At 40.9% G+C, this 21,083-nt stretch overlaps 1 long non-coding RNA gene across 2 annotated transcripts in view; it reads right to left on the bottom strand.

The window, feature by feature from the left end:
- Positions 1 to 10,891, bottom strand: part of LOC112261951 — a 45,169-nt gene extending 34,278 nt beyond the window's left edge. For both annotated transcript variants that reach the window (XR_002955254.2, XR_002955253.2), the window contains exons 1-4: positions 10,721 to 10,891; positions 4,037 to 4,099; positions 1,708 to 2,313; positions 1,211 to 1,492 (exon numbers count right to left, since the gene is read on the bottom strand). This is a non-coding gene — a long non-coding RNA (uncharacterized LOC112261951). The remainder of the gene's footprint in view (positions 1 to 1,210; positions 1,493 to 1,707; positions 2,314 to 4,036; positions 4,100 to 10,720) is intronic.
- Between the last annotated feature and the right edge of the window lie 10,192 nt (positions 10,892 to 21,083).

The raw sequence follows: 21,083 nt of genomic DNA, 5'->3' as shown, positions 1-21,083 counted from the left end.
TCAGTTGGCTTTTCATAGCCGATCATTAAGAGTATCTCTACCGCTCCTGCTGTCTATAGAGAGTTGAAAACAGCAGGTCTGGGACAGGTATCAACATGTTAAATGTGCAACCAGAGGGAAAGAAATTCTAAATCACCTGTACTCCAAACACAGAGACGCGTACAAAGCTCTCCCTCGCCCTCCATTTGGTCAATCCGACCACAACTCTATCCTCCCGATTCCTGCTTACAAGCAAAAATTAAAGCAGGAAGCACCAGTGACTCGGTCTATGAAAAAAATGGTCAGATGAAGCAGATGCTAAACTACAGGACTGCTTTGCTATCACAGACTGGAACATGTTCCCGGGATTCATCCGATGACATTGAGGAATACACCACATCAGTCACTGGCTTTATCAATAAGTGCATTGAGGACGTCGTCCCCACTGTACATACATACCCCATCTAGAAGCCATGGATTACAGGCAACATTCGCACTGAGCTAAAGGGTAGAGCTGCCGCTTTCAAGGTGCGGGACTCTAACCCGGAAGCTTACAAGAAATCCCCCTATGCCCTGCAACAAACCATCAAACAGGCAAAGCGTCAATACAGGGCTAAGATTGAATCATACTACACCGGCTCAGACGCTCGTCGGATGTGGCAGGGCTTGCAAACTATTACAGACTACAAAGGGAAGCACAGCCACGAGCTGCCCAGTGACACAAGCCTACCAGACGAGCTAAATCACTTCTATGCTCGCTTCGAGGCAAGCAACACTGAGGCATGCATGAGAGCATCAGCTGTTCCGGACGACTGTGTGATCACGCTCTCCGTAGCCGACGTGAGTAAGACCTTTAAACATGTCAACATACACAGGCTACGGGGCCAGATGGATTACCAGAAAGTGTGCTCCGGGCATGTGCTGACCAACTGGCAGGTGTCTTCACTGACATTTTCAACATGTCAGCAGACCATCATAGTCCCTGTACGCAATAGAGGTCGACCGATTAATCGGAATGGCCGATTTATTTCTTTACTTACCTACACACACACACACACACACACACACACACACACACACCTTTTTTTCCCCGCACCATTGGTTAGAGCCTGTAAGTAAGCATTTCACTCTAAGGTCTACTACACCTGTTGTATTAGGCACACGTGACAAATAAACTTTGATTAGATTATTCCCAGTATAAGGCAAAACTTGTAATGTAACTCATACGTACCTCTCCAATGGTATTCCTTAAGACATGGATTCTCTATTTGGTTCAGATCCGTTCCTAGGCTCTGGAGTGTCAAGTGATTCTTGATTGGGTATGCTGATGCTGTGGAGATCCCTGTCCCTGGGTGTCTGTCCTCCTGCTATGGCCGTCTACATAGACGACATTATGTGGCACCGTTGGTACCTCAGCCAGGTCAGACTCGGTCAGGGAGATTGACAGGTCACTGCCACTCCTGATCACTGACAGCTCCACTGGAACTGGATATACTGAGGTCTTCACTCCTCTCTGAAAACCCATACACAACAGGCTATTTAAATAACTGTGTATATAGATCATTATTAGTATAATACAAATTATTTTAGCCATTTCTTAAAAAGAACACACATTTCAATCAAATTGCTAATAAATAAAGTATTAGAGAGTACAGTAAAACAATGGAGAACATACAGAGTCTGGATATCTTCTAGTATGTCATTTCTTTCAGGAATAAGATCACTAACCTGGCACATCTTGAGATTATTTTCCCAAGTCAGTTTGAGTTGGTGATCTTTGCAAGACTCTCTCCAACTTCTTTTTTTATGCTATCCTGGTGGGCAGACCCTCTACTGAGTGTATTCTGCAGGTGAATTCCTGTCAGACATATGGCTGATACTGCTGGGATGATAGGCTATTCTTCTCAGGCCTCGTCAAGGTCACTCGAGGTGTAGGAGATTGTTAATCACATCCAAAAGGCACACTGGCGCTGGCTGTTAAGCTGGATGGAACCACTGCTGCCATCCTTTCATGTTTGTCACTCAAATTACAGCCGTCGGGGGAATCGTTTGAGCCCGAAATGTCATCTGATAAATGCGCTCCGCTGTCGGCAACAACCTCTCTGGAAACTTTGGAGTCCTTCAAAAAGGCCACTTTGCCGGTATTCCGAGGCACGTGAGCGATGATTGGGGCGAATGATGCTCGGCTTCTTGTAAGTGTACACTTATGGTGGCATCTTCAGCCCTGGACTCTCTGGAAGTCTGCCGACCCATGAAAATTACAGATGGTTGGTATAAACCCCTGGCATGTGGAAAGGGGGAAACACCCAGAGGATGGCCATGTAATACCTCTCCCTGAAAAACAGGAAATAACCAGGTGCATACATGTAGATTCATGGTTACTCAATATCAAATAACAAAATGCTAATAAATAGCAAGGCATTTTTGGAGACCATTTGTTGGGGATGCAAGTGTATTGTGTAACTCGAATTAAAGTGAAAATTGACTGCTACTTGATATCATTATGCTCAAATACAATCCTCAAGAGCAAAATGTTTCTAGTCACAGCCCCCCTTTCAATTTTAGCTATGCAAATTCCAATGGCTATGGTAATATAATTAAATTGGGATATAATCAGAATACCACATGAAGTACCATTAACAATTAGACAAGATTGGCAAAATAGCATCAAATGGTCAAGGATACCCTCCATTCACAAGCAGCGGAAACAGTTTGTGTTGGTATAATACTGCTCTTACAATTTTCTGCTTGTATTATTCAGTTTATTCTCCTTAAATGCAACACTTGCAAATCCGGTAATAAGGGCTTTTTCCTAAACTGAGTGTTTTAAAAGTATCACTTTTTTTTCACAAAACATTGTTTAGGATCAAGGTCATATTTATTTATTTTCAAATCCCTAATTGAGAAGAATGTTACACGAGTCATGCTTTAACTTTAATCTTATAAGCAATCCTCTGCGCAAGTTGCGATTCCTGTCTGCTATGGAACTGAGGGGGGAAGAGAAGGCTAAAAAAAATCTCCCTCCAAACATAACAAAAAGCATGGCTTCTGTTTCTTTTCTGATAAGAGTCTTAAATACCAAACAGTTAGCTGCTTAATAACATTCACTGTAGACCATGCAGCTCTGCCCAGCAGATCCACAAAGCAGGTAAAAAAGAAGAAAAGTTCATTTCTTGGCTGAGTGATTCCATCGGTAGCTGCAGGGCAAAGTAGAAAGTGTTTCACTAAAGTAGCAATTGATTCTTCTATCAATCTGCGGCACGCGCGTGCTCTTCCAAGGAATGTATTAAATATGAAAATCATATCCCGTTATCACATGCCTCCAGCTTTCAGCCCGGTAAGCTTCCCTTAATGAATACTGCAGCCTGAGGGACATGCACACTGCCAGCAATGGCTTGTATGCATAATGGAGTGACGGTACCATTTTGCTCATTACAATATCGCCAAGCTGAGGGGGGGTTTGCACACAGTCACAAGTGACTGCTCTAGACAGCATGCTCCAAGTTATTATGAGATGTCTTAGACATTTCATCTGAAAGAGCATTACTGCATTAAGTGAAGGAAGAAGCAGCTATGGGCTTGAACTACATGGCTTGTACCAAGGAACAAGCCACGATTAGACACCTTGCATATACACAGTTAAATGTATACTGCTCTACGGATTTGCTCGGCATAATGTCTACTTTTCTTTGTTGTTCCAAAGCTGAAAACACAATTTGATAGAGCTAAGATTTGCATTGAGAAGAGCATACTGTGTGAGTAAAATGTGTTTGGCAAAAACTTCAGATATTATACACAATCTGGTATACATTCCCCTAAGACTATTTTACACTGTTAAACTGTTTATTCATATAAACAGGCATCCATTATACAAAATAAATTGTACAGAACATAGGGCACCCTGCAATAACAAAACTACTACTACAGCCAGAATTAAACATAGCCTAGACGCAAGTCATGTCTTTTCATGAGTCAACTTGTCTAATCAAAGGTTAGGCCTAGATTTATTTTAGAATGTACTATTTTATCATTTCCGGAGATGATTTAATTACTATACCTCGTCAATACCTTTATTCTGCCTCGCTGCCATGAATCTGGAGATTCTATTCAAGCATCGAACCTGTGAAAAACAGCAAAAACATGGTCAATACATCAATATTCATTTAGAAAATGTCCTTCTGAAAGGGAGCAATTATCCTAACTATTGAACCGTTGCTCAATGCAAAGTTCAACAATATCCAAAATCATAGGAGATGGTCCCTATCAGAAAAATTCACATAATGCACGTCATTTCATATTATCTTGGTAATTGTATACATAGGATATTTCTTCAGTGCGATAAAACTGATTAAACATGCTCTGCAAACACAGGCAGACATGGAAATAAGAGCTTGTGAGATCCATAGTGTCCAAACACAAGAAAGTCAGTCACCACAGGTATTCTGCTTGCCAACACTTTTAATCAATTATCTGGGTAGTCAGACTGTTTAATTGGAGTTGAGATTAGGGCAGTCAGTCTAATGGTGCAGTTAAGAGCACTGGGTTGAACTCTAATATCTCAGGCCTTTTCTTCAAAAGAATACCAATTGCCACACAAAAAGGCTACTTTTTGTTGATCAACATTGCTAAATATACTTTATCTATTTGCACTGATTCTACATTCAAAGATAATAATGAAGTCACAAATTATCATGATTACGGAAATATATGATAGCATCGTTTGTAAGGGTGTGTGGTCGTACTGTTTTCTGCTCGTTGGAAAAACAGGCTGCATTTTGCTACAAAATACAAACAACAAATTAGTCTAGTAAAATGTTCACATCTGAATGTAAATGGCACATTTTCATAGTTGGTGTACTGCTTAACAATTAAGTCTTAGCACACTAGATGAATGAAACATAGTCATTTTTACAAATCAACCTAAACTCACTAGGGGTGATGGTTGGATTCGCGTTTATCGTCGAAGGAATGAGCGTTACACCGAGGCCTGTACTCTGGAGTGGGATCGATTTGGAGGTGGAGGGTCTGGGGCGGTGTGTCACAGAATCATCGGACTGAGCTTTTTGTCATTGCAAGCAATCTCAACGCTGTGCGTTACAGGGAAGACATCCTCCTCCCTCATGTGGTACCCTTCCTGCAGGCTCATCCTGACATGACCCTCCAGCATGACAATGCCACCAGCCATACTGCTCGTTCTGTGCGTGATGCAAGACAGGAATGTCAGTGTTCTGCCATGGTCAGCGAAGGGCCTGGATCTCAATCCTATTGAGCACGTCTGGGACCTGTTGGATCGGAAGGTGAGGGCTAGGGCCATTCCCCCCAAAATGTCACAACTCACAACAAGAACTGGCAAGTAAGGTGCAGTCCATGAGGAGGAGATACACTGCAGTACTTAATGCAACTGGTGGCCAGACCAGATACTGACTGTTACTTTGGATTAATTTGACCCCCCTTTTGTTCAGGGACACATTATTCCATTTCTGTTAGTCACATATCTGTGGAACTTGCTCAGTTGTTGAATCTTGTTATGTTCGTACAAACATTTACACATGTTAAGTTTGCTGAAAATAAACACAGTTGACAGTGAGAGGACGTTTATTTTTTGCTGAGTTTTTACAAACATTTCTGAATCATACAAAGCAGAAAAATGAAACAAAGCAACTGCTTGAGGGGGGGTGTAAATAAACCTCTGGAGCACTTCACTGTCTCAATATTGGTAAATTAATTTAACGAGTCATAATTAACCAATTTAGTTAGATAAGCTGTTGAGCACTGTTGTTGACTTTTAAGTGATAATCTGACCCACTCATTGTTTTCTCTCTTGCTCATTTGGCTGTGGTGATAAACTGCAGTGTTGCAATGTGTACTATTGTTACATCAAGCAAATTAGTGTAAATATTCCTACAGTGTTTGTGGCAATTAGAGCAATATACTAAGGCAATTGAATAAGAATGCCATTGAAGTGCATGCGTCATATTTTAGAAATTCCCCCCAGAATGGTCTTGTGAAATGGCCTTGTAAATCAAGAACACACATGCACATTAACACGCATTCAGTACATAAGGGACATTATAAACTGGGTGGTTCAAGCCCTGAATTCTGATTGGCTGACATTCTGATTGGCTGACAGCGGTGGTATTTCAGACCATACGCGTATGACAAAAAATTACATTGTAACTGTTCTAATTACGTTGGTAATCTGGTTATAATAGCAATAAGGTATATGGCCAATGTACAACAGTTAAGGGCTGTATCGAGGCACTCCGCGTTGCATAGTGCTTAAGAATAGGCCTTAGCCGTGGTATATTGGCCAAATACAACACCCCCTCGGGCCTTATTGCTCAATTAGAGGATGAGCATCAACCATAGATTTTCTGTAGAGTGATATTTGCTAAATCATATAAAAAGAGTTCAATAAATTGTGCTCTCGATCTCAATAATGCACCATTTTTAAATGTATGTATACATTTTTCTGAGCTTGCAGAGAATCATACTCCTTTTAAATGCACAATGCCCAATACCAACTCTGCAGCTGTGGCTACACTGAACAGATGACACACTGTACTGTCTCAGTCTTACCATCTGTTGATGCAGAGGGCCGCGGTCAGGATAGTGTTCTTCATGCTAATTTCTATGCACTCCAGATCTCAAGGTTCCTCATTTTCACTCGTTTTTTTCTCTCTCACACATATTTCCTTGAGATAACCACAGAGTTTTGCACACTTTATCTGAGAACTTAAGGCAATAAAGATATCTAATATTTAAGGACACCCTTGCAAATAAATGGTTACTATGGAGTAGGCCTATCACCATGTTGTCTTTTCACTGGTGTTACGCATACATAGCTGAACGGTTTAGAACTTCAGTAAAAATGACTACATTGTATAGGCCTAATTCATATCAGAGTGACTACCAGTGAAATAACTACTGTAGTATAACTGTGGTACTATGTAGTATAACTGTCTGTACTTACAGAACCACTACAATGTAATGCCTACACAGGTTATACCTAGCTACCACGGAATGATGCGTTGGTGTAGTGCACATATAAAAGGAAATACAGCATTACATTAGAGATGAAAAGTAATATGTGGATAATGGCTGAACTGTTATTAGGATTAAGGACTTGATGAACAATGCACATCAAGCTAAGTTGTTAGCTAGGTAGCTACATTGTTTATTGTTGGACAAACTTACAAGAGCAGAACAAAGCATAACACTGAACTATAATAGCAGTGCAGTGTCCCAATCAGTGGCAACCCATCATTCAGGGCAGGTGGGGCTGAGCATTTTTAACCTGTTTTACATGTTATTTTGGCATTAATAAGTGTCACATATCAGTTTGCAAACAATGTAAAATATATACATACATACATACATACATACATACATACATACATACATACATACATACATACATACAGTGGGGCAAAAAAGTATTTAGTCAGCCACCAATTGTGCAAGTTCTCCCACTTAAAAAGATGAGAGAGGCCTGCCTGTAAACTTTTCAGAAAATCATTATAGGATTAAGTCTAATCATGTAATAACTAATTACAGAGAATCTTTGACAAAAACTATCAGTCTTCAGTTAATGATAGTAAAGACACGACAATAGGCTTGAAGTCATAAACAGCGCTGTACTTCAAGCACTGCGAAGTGCTACTGGCAAACGCAAAAAAGTGCTGTTTGAATGAATGCTTACGAGCCTGCTGCTGCCTACCACCGCTCAGTCAGACTGCTCTATCAAATCATAGACTTAATTATAATAAACACACAGAAATACGAGCCTTAGGTCATTAATATGGTCAAATCCGGAAACGATCATTTCGAAAACAAAACATTTATTCTGTCAGTGAAATATGGAACCGTTCCGTATTTTAACGAACGGGTAGCATCCCCAAGTCTAAATATTTCTGTTACATTGCACATCCTTCAATGTTATGTCATAATTATGTAAAATTCTGTCAAATTCATTACGGTCTTTGTTAGGAAGAAATGGTCTTCACACAGGCGGCCCAAACTGCTGCATATACCCTGACTCTGCTTGCACTGAACACAAGAGAAGTGACACAATTTCCCTAGTTAATATTGCCTGCTAACATGCATTTATTTTAACTAAATATGCAGGTTTAAAAATATATACTTGTGTATTGATTTTAAGAAAGGCATTGATGATTATGGCTAGGTATATTGGTGCAACGATTGTGATTTTTCACAAATGAGCTCTTGTTAAATCATCATCCGTTTGGCGAAGTAGGCCTTGATTCGATGATAAATTAATAGGCACTGCATTGATTATATGCAACGCAGGAGAAGCTAATTAAACTAGTAATATCATCAACCTTATGTAGTTAACTAGTGATTATGTTAAGATTGATTGTTTTTTATAAGATAAGTTTAATGCTAGCTAGCAATTTACCTTGGCTCCTTGCTGCACTCGCGTAACAGGTGGACAGCCTGCCACACAGTCTCCTCGTGGATTGTATTGTAATCGGCCATAATCGGCGTCCAAAAATGCAGATTACCGATTGTTATGAAAACTTGAAATAGGTTGACCACTAACAAACATTACACAACAAGTTGGAAATCGAAAATTCAACAATGAGTGGTTTGGAAGGAATCAGTGACAGTGGCTAACTGCAAGCATTGCAAATAAATCACTAGCCTTCTATTCAGAGGAGTGGCTATGTGGTCCCAAATCTGGGATTAATAGGATCTTTTCCAAGTTTAAAATGATAAACGTTCAACATTGGCCATGCTGTCAATTAAGCATAATTTGTGCCGCGCTCTAACAACTGTTAACTTGGGAACTGCAAAAACTTGACTTCAGTGAGTTCAAGACAACTGGGAAGTCAGGAATAAATGAGCTCTGACTGGGAAAATACATTTTGAATGGTCATCCAACTTGGAATTGTTAATCCGGCCTCTTTCTAGACCTACGACCTGAAGATCAATGACGTCATCATGATTCAACCTTGTTCACAGTTGTTTTCGAAAGCACCATGAATCCAGAAAAATTCCAGACTTTGATGACAAAATATGCCCACAAATGACTGCCGCGCCACCTTCCTGTTCAAGTGAGCACAGTACAACAAGGTGAGTCCAAAAATGTATTGTATGCTGCTGCATAAATGATGTAATATGCCAGGTTGATATGTATACTGTAGCTAATAAAGTTATACTAAGTGTATGTTGTGTAGTAAGATGTTAGAAGCCCATGTGCCTTACCCTAATAATTTGGTCTATTTACCCCTCTTAATTTCACCTACTGTTCTGACTTGCTGGTGCACATGTAGCCTATCAGTGACCTTTCACTTGCATTTCAAAGATGGTGATAAAAAAAAACACTGGTTGGTTTTTTATTTGTATTTTCTTCTACCAGATCTATTGTGTTATATTCTCCTACATTCAAATCACATTTCCACAAACTTCAAAGTGTTTCCTTTCAAATGGTACCAAGAATATGCATTTCCTTGCTTCAGGGCCTGAGCTACAGGCAGTTCGATTTGGGTATGTCATTTAGGTGAAAATTGAAAAATAAAAGGGGCTATCCCTACCCTGTTTTAGAGAAATGTAATCATAGAAGATTGTAAGAGCTTTCATTGTCTGCTTATTACCCACTTTATTTATCATACGGTTCTGAATTGGTGTACAGGGAGAACACTGTAAGAACTGTTGCTGTACATTTCTAAACAAATAGTTATATTGCCTACATCCGTTCTAGCTCGCTCATTAATGTCTTAATCGAAATTACGGGTTGCCTCTTTTAACCGCTTGTCCTCCCTTTATTCCATTCCATAGTTTGTGCATCTAAATTGTCATTAGAAACCACATTTGTTTAAGCAAGTCAGCCATATCAGCTATGCTTTTTTAAAGGCAGTAAATTCGGCTGAATTAACTGTTTCGCTGCCAGACAAGGCTTCAAATAAAGTCGATTTTTATTTGTCACATACACGTGTTTAGCAGATGTTATTGCGGGTGTAGCGAAATGCTACATGGCTCTACTGATAGCCAGGTGTGGCAGTGGTAAGATGTTGGGACTGCTGTTGGAACAGCTTTACGTAGACCCAACAGTTGTCACCGTTATAGTGCAATTCATGTATTGTTTAGTGGCTTTGCTGGCATGCATCCCACTTTAAAAAATGTTTTGCCCCACCAAGATTTACGGGCTAAAATCGCCACTGGCCCCGATACCATACGAACTATATTTCTTATAGCAGTGTCCCAATCCCCCCTGCATGTCCACAATAGTTGTGTGCATAGAAAGGTCCAGGTAGTAGTGCAGAGCTAACGTACTGTCAACAGGATAGCTAGCTAATAATTCGACTTAAACCACTGATTAGTCCGCTTCTCTAACGTAGCAGCAATTCTTGTAAGAATGCAATGTTTTATTTGTCCGTATGAACCCAGTATTGCATGCATATACGCACAGTGACACAGCTTACTATCTAGCTAGTTAGTGCTAGCAAACCCCCTGTTAAGTTAGTCAACGTTAGCTAGCATAGCGACAACAATATGCACTAGCTAGGTACTGTTATAAAATGAATTACTGACATATATTTTTCAATAAATGGTTGCTTTCTAGCGTCAACCTGCTGACTGACAAAATAGCTAGCTAGCCACTTATCCAAGCAATGAAGCATGGCGGGAGGCAGCAGCAGTTTCGGAAGAGTCCCCAACTCCAACTAACTCGTGGTATCAAAGGGGCCTGGTGCCAAAATGGAAAGGGTTAAAGTCTTACCTTTCGTCCATGCTTTGTTAAATAGATCCAATTATTTCATAGTACTGGTCCCCACAGAAAGCAATGGCAGCAGCTTTCCTTGGGTTTGGCACCCCGTTTTGTGAAACCAACGGATAAATATAGCTACTGAAACTTGTTTATGTTGGTTGTCATGAGCACCGCTTCCCAGAGATCCCCTCTGCTCTGGTAAAAGGACAAAGCAAGAAAATAGAGAGAACGAACTAACGTTTTGCTCTGAACGCTGGTCCAGGATCAGCTTTCGGACGGTACATTCATATACATGTTCTTTTACTTGGAATACAAAATAATAGTTGCACAGGCATTACATTGTAGTGGTAAAGTACATAAAGTTATACTACATATACCTGTTCCACTGTGACAGAATTGTGCTGAGACTCATATATACCAAACAAAAAACATTGATTTCAAAGTTTAACAACCCATACAACTCTGAACAATGACTATTTTTTTTACAATTTACAGTGGAAATTTTACAAAAACACATTTAATGGAAGAACTGTGCAGATCCAAAGTTTGGTAACAGGATTTCAGTAAAATCTCATTCAGTTTTTATGTCCCTATTTCCCCAAAACACTTTTAAAAATCTGCTCCGAATTAAAATTCAAAGATGTCTGCAGAAAGAATGGGGTGTCAGCTATGATATGACACATTGACTTTGAAAAAATCTATTTTGGTTATTGATCTACATTATGTGGCGTGGATTTACACCCGGTAAAGTAATTTCTTCATGAGTCCCTGATCTGTCCTACACAGATGTAACTTTAGACCGTCCCCTCGCCCATACCCGGGCGCGAACCAGGGACCCTCTGCACACATAAACAACAGTCACCCTCGAAGCAAGGGGAACCACTACTTCAAGGTCTCAGAGCAGGTGACGTCACCGATTGAATTCAATCGCTAGCTAACTAATCTAGCCGTTTCACTCACCCCCCTTTTGACCTTCCTCCTTTTCCACAGCAACCAGTGATCCGGGTCAACAGCTTCAATGTAACAGTATAACTTTAGACCATCCCCTCACCCATACCCGGGAGCGAACCAGGGACCCTCTGCACACATCAACAACAGTCACCTATGAACTTCACGTTGATGCTCATGGGTTCTTTTACATGGGAATGACCATAGGCCACATAGAGGGAGAGAGAGGTATCTAACATTCATGACTGATGGAAAATAATAAATGGGAGAGATAGAGGAATTTTCACAAGCCATGGAGACATGTATACTGCTGATATATTGATTTGCATTGGAAATACACTTGTAAAGTATTTTAAAAATACTCAAATAGACTGATTCAAATAAACGCCCATGCATTTAACCCAGGTATTTGACAATAGTATTTGAATTAAGTGTTTGAACATAGTTTCAAATAGTAGCCTATTTATAGGAAATTATGAGAAAAAAAATTCAAATACTTCCAATAGAAGTAGTTGATTCAGGCCACATTATTTGAAAATACTCAAATACACAGAGCTAATAAATGTATTTAAATAAATGCTCAGTACCACTTGGGGTGGCAGGTAGCCTTGTGGTTAGAGTGTTGAGCCAGATCAAGCTGACAAGGTAAAAATTAGTTGTTCTGCCCCTGAAAAAAGGCAGTTAACCCACTGTCCCCAGGACATCACTTTAAATAAGAATTTGTTCTTAACTGACTTGCCTATTTAAATAAAAATACACATTGATTTTGAGCCCAGGTCTGCCATTTTCTACGAAGGGATGTATAGCCTATTTGTGTTGACCTGGCTTGACGTTATTGCAGTCCTACAGAGAGTCAAAGTGGACAGAGGATGGGGCTGCTTCAACAAGTGGGGTAAGCCCCATATGCCTACATCTCATCTCTGATTCCAATCAATATCAGGTAGAGACTTAGAAACTAGAATATCTAGGGCATGTTTCTTAGGCCGCAACCCCTTCAAGCCTACAGAACGTGCCTCCAAACTTGATAACATGTATGTTTTTGTTGAAGGTCTGAGGCTGAAGCCATACGTGACTAATACATGAGTGAACAGATAAGCTGGCCCTGTCCTCTGTTCATGGTCCTGATGCAGCAGGCTGTCTTTTTCTCCACTACCCACAGTATCACCACTGATCTTGCTTTGCATTTCAGAAGTTCATTGTTGACAGCTCTCTAATGTCATGTCATGTTCTGACTGATGCTACAATAGCGGCACATCAGTTTTGTGTCTCGCTACCGACACGTCTCCCACAGTAGTAGTAATTGTCAGCCCCTTCAAATGCAAACCCAGCCTAATCAAGCAATTTTCCCCAACCAGCCCCATCACTTTGCTCTTTAGCTGTTGAACTGGGGAGTTTTGCTGTCCTTTTCACATGCTAATCGCCCCTATTCAGCATTTCTCTGTGAGGCTATTTGTTGTGGAATAAATCCCCTTGTTTGCCTCTGCATGTATAATTGCATTGTTGCGGGCTCTTTGTTTGTGCTGCACAGAGCTGAAAGGCAGTACTTTGGAGGTGATAAAGAAAGTAAGACTCGCAACATCACTCTTTTTTATTTTGTTTAACCGTTATTTAACTAAGCAAGTCAGTTAAGAACGAATTCTTATTTACAATGACAGCCTACCTCGGCCATACCCTAACGATGCTGGGCCAATTGTGCACCTCCCTATGGGACTCCCAATCACAGCCAGTTGTGATACAGCCTGGAATCAAACCAGGGTCTGTATTGATGCCTCTAGCACTGAGATGCAGTGCCTAAGGCCACTACGTGAAATGGGAGCCCAGCTCTTCTGTTGGGGCCCAGCAGAGGTTGGTGAAAGTGATCAATTCTCCGATTAGATTGTAACATTACAACAGTGTAAGGGATGTTTCTGTTGATATCATGTACAGTCAGCTATAACTTCACATCTGTATATGAGCAACCTTGAAACACAATCTGCAGTAGAAAGAAGCCCTATGTAGAGTCTATTTTGACAATTATAGTCAGTCAGCATGTACTTGTGCAATGCCAACAACAACCTGCCGAAGGGTTATCCATGTAAACAAAAATACATCCTAATGTTTTTATCTTGACTTATACTATCTAGTGACGCACATACAGTATCCAGTCTGTCCTTCACCTAAGTTCAATCTCTTATATGACTCTTGAATCTTGAGTGACATGGCAGTCTCAAGAGATAAATAAGCCTACATATTCCATAAGATCACAGACCCACACAATACACCAAAACATACATTCCCATCCATCATATTTCAGTTTTACTGAGATAAATTATTGAAAATAAAACCATGCATGTCTGTTTTTCCTGGGAGACTATGTGGAATATATACAGCACAATAGGCCTATCTACTAACAGTAGTAGTCATATACATATTGGGGAAAAGCCAGTATGTTATGTTTTATCAGTTGACGCTTAATGGGAAAATGGGACTTTATTTTAATTATAATATATGCAATTATTCATTATTGGCCTCTTTCTTCCTGCCCATCTTCTTGTAGAATATATACAGTATGTAGGGTAATTGATATGCCTTTGCAGAGGTCATAATTTGCATGAGAATTAACGGCAGTAAATTAAATTGATATTCTGTGCATATCTCAAATAATTCCTTCAGACCTTTGTTTCCCTGCTTGGCAGAGCCAGAGTTCAGCTGCTAACCAGTAAGAAACACCTGGGTGGTTAATCATTTGAGAAACATCTTATAGAAATTTTCCCCAAATACTTTTCTATGAACACCCAGCTCTTTTCTCGTGTCAAACTTGGAACAGTTGGCTAAGGCTGGCCTTTCTGTAATGCACATGTTGGGTTCATCTGTATTTTGTAGCTAATCTTACATATCCTAGGTATTCATGGCTAGGATATGGAAGCAGTGTTTGCGGTTAATTCACCCAGTCCATCTAACGGTGAGAGTTCAAGGAAATATTTTAAAGGTTGGCTATTATGGCAAACCTAGAAAGGATCTAAAACTGCATTTAATGTTCGTTCAAAACATTGAATATGTACTAAGACATTGAGATGAACAATATATAAGCGACATATTCTAGCGGTAATAATAGTAAGGGAAGGAATAGCATTTAGTACCCAATAGGAATAAACCTAATATTTGTACTGTGTCTAAGGGTAGGCCATTGTTTGGCGGGAGTCCCATTGAAAGTGCAAATAAGGTGATTCCCCATACAGAGTGTATTCTACATCAGAATATAAAAGCTTTCAAGTTCTAGGTATGGACTAATTCAATGGTCACTTGTTTCTATAATTGGCTTATGCCATCAGCAAATGCGATTTGACACAAGCTTTTATCATTGTTTCAACAATTGTGCACTTGAAGTTGACATAGCTATGGTTTGATTTTCACACAGTCATATTAAAAAGATGAAATGTTGCTAGATAATGATAGGAGTTATGTCTGTGAGAAACTGTCCACCTTCAACAAATATGTTTGTTTATTATTGCCAATAATCACATAGGTGTCAAATTCAGTTTGTTTATCATTGTGTGTGTGTGTGTGTGTGTGTGTGTGTATGTTACAACATTTCATTGTGGATCCAAAGAAATACATAACATTTCTATGTGTGTCTGGATGTGAGTGTGCGATATACGTTTGTGTGTGTTTGTTAGTGTTTGTGTGTGAGGCTGTCAATTAGTTAAGTGCTGTCAAGTGGATAAAAAGGTGCAAAAAGCCCCCCTTTTAAATTTTATAGCAAGCAAAGTTAACAAAGTAAAATGGAGTGGGGATGATGATACGGTTTCTCTGAAAGCTTTTCTTCATGGGTAACGATTAAGAGGGAATTGGAGACAGAGCGTCTAATGTCAAGATACTGTGTCATCGCTGCCAGTGACTGTAATTGTCCTACTACTCCAGAAGACATCTGCAGTAAGAAGTAGTCCTCACACACACACACACACACACACACACACACACACACACACACACACACACACACACGCACACGCACACGCACACCCACACACACACACACCCACACACACACACACACGCACACACGCACACACACACACACACACACACACACACACACACACACACACACACACGCACACACACTTTGAATTGGTGTGGTTTGAAGCTAATCTGAAAACAAAACATGCTGTAGAATGGCCATCTCATCAGGCTAATTATGAAGCATAATCATGGTCGGTCACATGCTCGAGTTAATGTAAAGCAGTTTAATTGTGCCAAACTGATCTGAATTGAAAGTACCCTGTTAAAAGCAAGAGATGTCACCGGGATGTAACCTACCTTTGAAAAGAGGGTGAAAGGTGTCTATTATTAATGCAATAGAATACAAAATGATTCAAGGTAGACCATTTACAGACTACTACAAAACAAAACAAATATCAGTGGTCTATGGATGACAGGTAGCCTAGCGGTTAAGAGTGTTGGGCCAGTAACCGAAAGGTTGCTGGTTTGAATCTCTGAGCCGACTTTGTGAAATACATAGTGCCTTCGGAAAGTATTCAAACCCCTTGATTCTTTCCACAATTTGTTACGTTACAGCCTTCTTCCAAAATTGATATTTAAAAAAAATACTCAATCTACACACAATACCCCATAATGACAAAAAAGGGAAAAAAATTGACATTTTGCAAATATATAAAAATATACATAAAAATGTTAAAGCAGAGATACCTTATTCACATAAGTATTCAGACCCTTCGCTATGAGACTTGAAATTGAGCTCAGATGCATCCTGTTTCCATTGATGTGCCAAAAGGCACCTAAAGACTCTCAGACCATGAGCAACAAGATTCTCTGGTCTGATGAAACCAAGATTGAACTCCTTGGCCTGAAAACCAAGCATCATGTCTGGAGGATACCTACGGTGAAGCATGGTGATGGCAGCATCATGCTGTGGGGAAGTTTTTCAGTGGCAGGGACTAGGAGACTAGTCAGGATCAAGGCAATGATAAACGGAGCAAAGTACAGAGAGATCCTTGATGAAAACCTTCTCCAGAGCGCTCAGGACCTCAGACAGGGGTGAAGGTTCACCTTCCAACAGGACAACGACCCTAAGCACACAGACAAGACAACTCAGAAGTGGCTTCGGGACAAGTCTCTGAATGTCCTTGAGTGGCCCAGCCAGAGGCCGGACTTGAACCCGATCGAATATCTCCGGAGAGACCTAAAAATAGCAGCAACGCTCCCCATCCAACTTAACAGTGCTTGAGAGGATCTGCAGAGAGGAATGGGAGAAACTCCCCAAATACAGGTGTGCCAAGCTTGTAGCATCATACTTGAGAATACTTGAGGCTGTAATTTGCTCAGTTTAATGTTTTTTTATACATTTGCAAAACTTTATAAAAAATTGTTTTAGCTTTGTCATTATGGGGTATTGTGTGTAGATTGATGAGGGGAAATTTTTTTTTTTTAATCAATTGTTGAATTAAAAAATATATATTTGTATTTTATTTATTTATTTATATAGCCCTTCGTACATCAGCTGATATCTCAAAGTGCTGTACAGAAACCAAGCCTAAAACCCCAAACAGCAAGCAATGCAGATGTAGAAGCACAATAAGGCTTTAATGTAACAAAATGTGGAAAAAGTCAAGGGGTCTGAATACTTTCCAAATGCACTGTATGTCTGTGCCCTTGAGCAAGGCAACCCTAATGGCTCCTTCCTGTAAGTCGCTCTGGATAAGAGCATCTGCTAAATTACAAAAATGTTTAAAGAAATGTACAATTTCAGGCATGACATTGACCATGATGTTGCATTTGTTTGTGATCTGAATAAGCATCAGCAAAGTCTTGAGTGCTGTCTGAGAGGACAATGGATACAGTATAGTTGAAACAAGGCCTCGTGGAGAAGGACAGTACACACTTGTTTGTTTGTTGCTCCGGTCGTGTAGATCTTGTGATGTCACAGGTTGATGAGTGGATTCATTTTCCATTCCCTTTCTGTCCTCTGGTGCCTTGGCACAGGCTCTGAGAGTTAGAGAGAGAGAAAGAGAGAGAGAAAGAGAGAGAAAGAGAGAGAGAGAGAGAGAGAGAGAGAGAGGGGAAGCAGAGTATCGTCATGCACTCAGACATGAGGCACTAAGTCTGGTGTTTGAGTGACAGACCGCTGACAGCAGTATCAGTGTCATTGTGGAGGGCAATGGATGAGGCCAGTGTGTATGTGGCTGGCTAGCTGATGGGATCCATGTTGTCAAGGCCGAGGGTGGTATCCAGGGCCTTTCTGGGCTCTCGCATGAGGTTATAGGTCTATGTCAACTCATTAAAGCTGCAGCATGTGGAAATGCACCTCCATGTTTACCAGCTCTCTGTCTGTAACGGACAGGTAAACCATATGTCATGTGATGGGCCAGAGCTCTGCAGTGAGCCCATTACAGATGCTAAGCTGGTGCTGGGCTCACTGCAGCTTCCTTACTCTCTCTCTGGACTTCAGATGGATTTATGAGGAATGTTCTGGTATTCCTTGGTAGTAGCATTGCTAATACTGCCACTGCTACTGCTGCTAATATTTAGTAGTAGTATGACAACAGCAAATAACAATATTTTTATTTATTTTTATTTCTCGTGTTTTTGTTCTACCGTATGCTATTAGCATTACATTGTTGATTACTGCATTGTTGAGTTTAGAGCTCGCAGGAAAGGCATTTCACTGTGCATGTGACATTAAAACTTGAAACTTGATATTAGTAATACAATGATGGTGATATAACCATGGCGATAATTAGGTCAATACTGATATAAAGCATCAAATCCATTGACATGGGCTGCTCATTATCTGGAAACCTCTATCCACATTGAAAGAGACAATCCATCCCTGGATTCATTGGCCATTTGACCTTCTCTTCTAGCAAAGAGGCCAGGGCACATGTCACATCCACATCAGGGAATTAGAGAGTGTTTATTTGTTGTGTGAGCGAGAGGGAACCATCGCTCGCATCCTCACTCTACAGGGTCACACTCGGTTGTGTTTATGTGGGTTTAGTATTAATGTGGGTTTAGAGGTCAAATTATCCTTCAATTTAGAATGAAATTGGGAATAGTGGAGGCAAGGATCAGCCCTGAGCCCCTGCTCTGATCTGCTCTGTATTAAGCCATCACAGTGATGTAAGGCAAGCTCATATAATGAACCCTATCACTGCTACGACTGCACCAATATCCCTACAACACAGCATGCATATTGATTGCAGATTGTGAGTGTGTGAAAGTGTTAGTGTGTGTGATTGTCTGTGCATTTAGTGTGTGACGTGCGTGCAGCCATGCGCATGTATGAGTGTTGTGTGTGTGTGTAATTGTGTGTGTGTGTGTGTGTGTGTGTGTGTGTGTGTGTGTGTGTGTGTGTGTGTGTGTGTGTGTGTGTGTGTGTGTGTGTAATGTGTGTGTGTGTGTGTGTAATTGTGTGTGTGTGTGTGTAATTGTGTGTGTGTGTGTAATTGTGTGCTTGTGTGCATGAAAGTGTGTGTGAGGCTTGTCTTCTCCCTGTGAGGAGCTGGGGAATCGTATTACTCTCCAACTGATTAGAAAGCTCATGCATAGGAAATCACGACGGAGACGCTGGTCCCCATCTGCCCACCGTGCAGGTGAAAACAATTTACACATCGGCAGGCTAATGGATACATTCATAGGGAGCAGAGAGAGAGAGGGAGTAAAGGGTAGAGGGGAGGAAAGAGAGAGAGGAGGCGGTAATGGGCCTGGGCCAATGCAGGTCAGTGTCCTTGGTCAAACAGTCAACCCAGATAGCAGCGTATCAGATAACACATAATCGCTGGCTCATGGACTAATGAGTGTGGTCGCGCCCTGGCGGCACAAGCTTTTGCCCGTGGTAAAGACACTTGTAAACAATTCTGTGCGTGAAACAGGCAATAATATGTTGATTCAGGTAACGATGTGCTCCCAGAATTAATAACCCTGTCACCCCCTCCTAGCCAGATCAGTGGAGAGCAGCAAGGCAGGTTACTGTGTGCCTTTGCGGATGACCTTTCCACTGCAGTAAGGACACAGTGCAGTCTGAAGAGGACTATTCTCATATTGCCGAAGGCGCTGAGTGTCAGAACTTTCGTTCGCAGCAAGCAAATGAACAGGCAGTCCCTGCATGCTAATGAGCAGCAGGCTATTTTCCACCTTTTTTATCTGCACATTATGCTCTTGACTTTGGAGAAGGTGGGAATTAGGTTGGACCTCAGTGTCAGACTGCCTGATGGCTCTGCTCAGGAAAACTGGTAATTGAAGCCAATGGCTGCCGCGGAGGAGGTCTGAATTTGGAAATAAACAGTTTCAAGCACTGCGCGTCATTTCTAGTGAGACGACAGGGGGAATGGAAATAAGCTGTGTGGATCTAATGTGGTTTCACAGCAGGGGAAAAAGGGGCCATCTTTTAGATAACAATTCCACTCATTGGGACTTCAATGCAGCAATAATGACGGCAGCCCGAGTTGCTAAATTCAGAGAGGGCAATTAGGGAACGTCCGCGCCCAAATAACCCAAATAAATGCAGATGCGCCACACTGAATTCTGTATGTTGTTGTTATTTGACATTGTGAGATACATCTAACTGCATTGAAGGGGAATGAAAAAATAAGTGTGAAATGGCCTCCTACTGAGTAATTCTTATCGGCATGGCAACTTTGTCATTATTGCTTGTTTATTAGTATAATGGCAAATAGACCAATTATTTCTCATCTCATTGGCAAAGTGACTCATTTGTGTTTGTTTCTCAGCTTATTAAGTGCGAGGCTTGTTTAAGCATCTTCATCTGTTTGTGTGTGTGTATATGTGTGAGTGAGTGAGTGAGTGTGTGTGTGTGTGTGTGTTGATGCCTGCCAGTGTGATACCACACTTATTGTTTACACCTGTTATATAACATTGCACAGATTTCAGGATCATAATAAACATTTTTAATTGTTGCAATTATCATAGTATAGCTATAATTACTGGAGCAGAAGCGCCAACTGACTGCCTCTGTTTATTTAAGCAGAACTGCCATATGCTGCAGTGGCTATGAGAAGGGGGACTTTTTAAAGTGCATTTTTTCTGCTGCATATTACACAGCAATTTCTGGAGATGTGGCCTATTCACCTTGTTTCCACTAGGCCTCAATCTTCAGAACTCCCTGTGGCGATCTCCAAACTTCTCTGTGGTTCAGACGCTGGAGCCTGGCGGTAAGCTGTGTGTCCACTGCATCGTCCCCTCTTAGGAGACGTTGCATCTCTCTTTCAATTTCCAAAGGATTATCAACAACAATGCATTTCTTCAGCAGATGTGCAAACTTTGTCTCTCCCCTTCTCCAACCCTCCTTTCTCCCCCTCACAAAGCCCCCAAACCCCTAAAATGTAACTTGGATGACATTTGAGAAGCATTCCATTAGTTGGATGATGCTTCTCTCATTATGACTAGTGGCAACATGGCCGCCATGGTC

The sequence above is a fragment of the Oncorhynchus tshawytscha genome, linkage group LG11 (assembly GCF_018296145.1).
Source record: "Oncorhynchus tshawytscha isolate Ot180627B linkage group LG11, Otsh_v2.0, whole genome shotgun sequence".
Taxonomy (NCBI): domain Eukaryota; kingdom Metazoa; phylum Chordata; class Actinopteri; order Salmoniformes; family Salmonidae; genus Oncorhynchus; species Oncorhynchus tshawytscha.
Note: the sequence above shows the minus strand (reverse complement) of the source record. Positions and strands in the feature narration are given on the sequence as shown.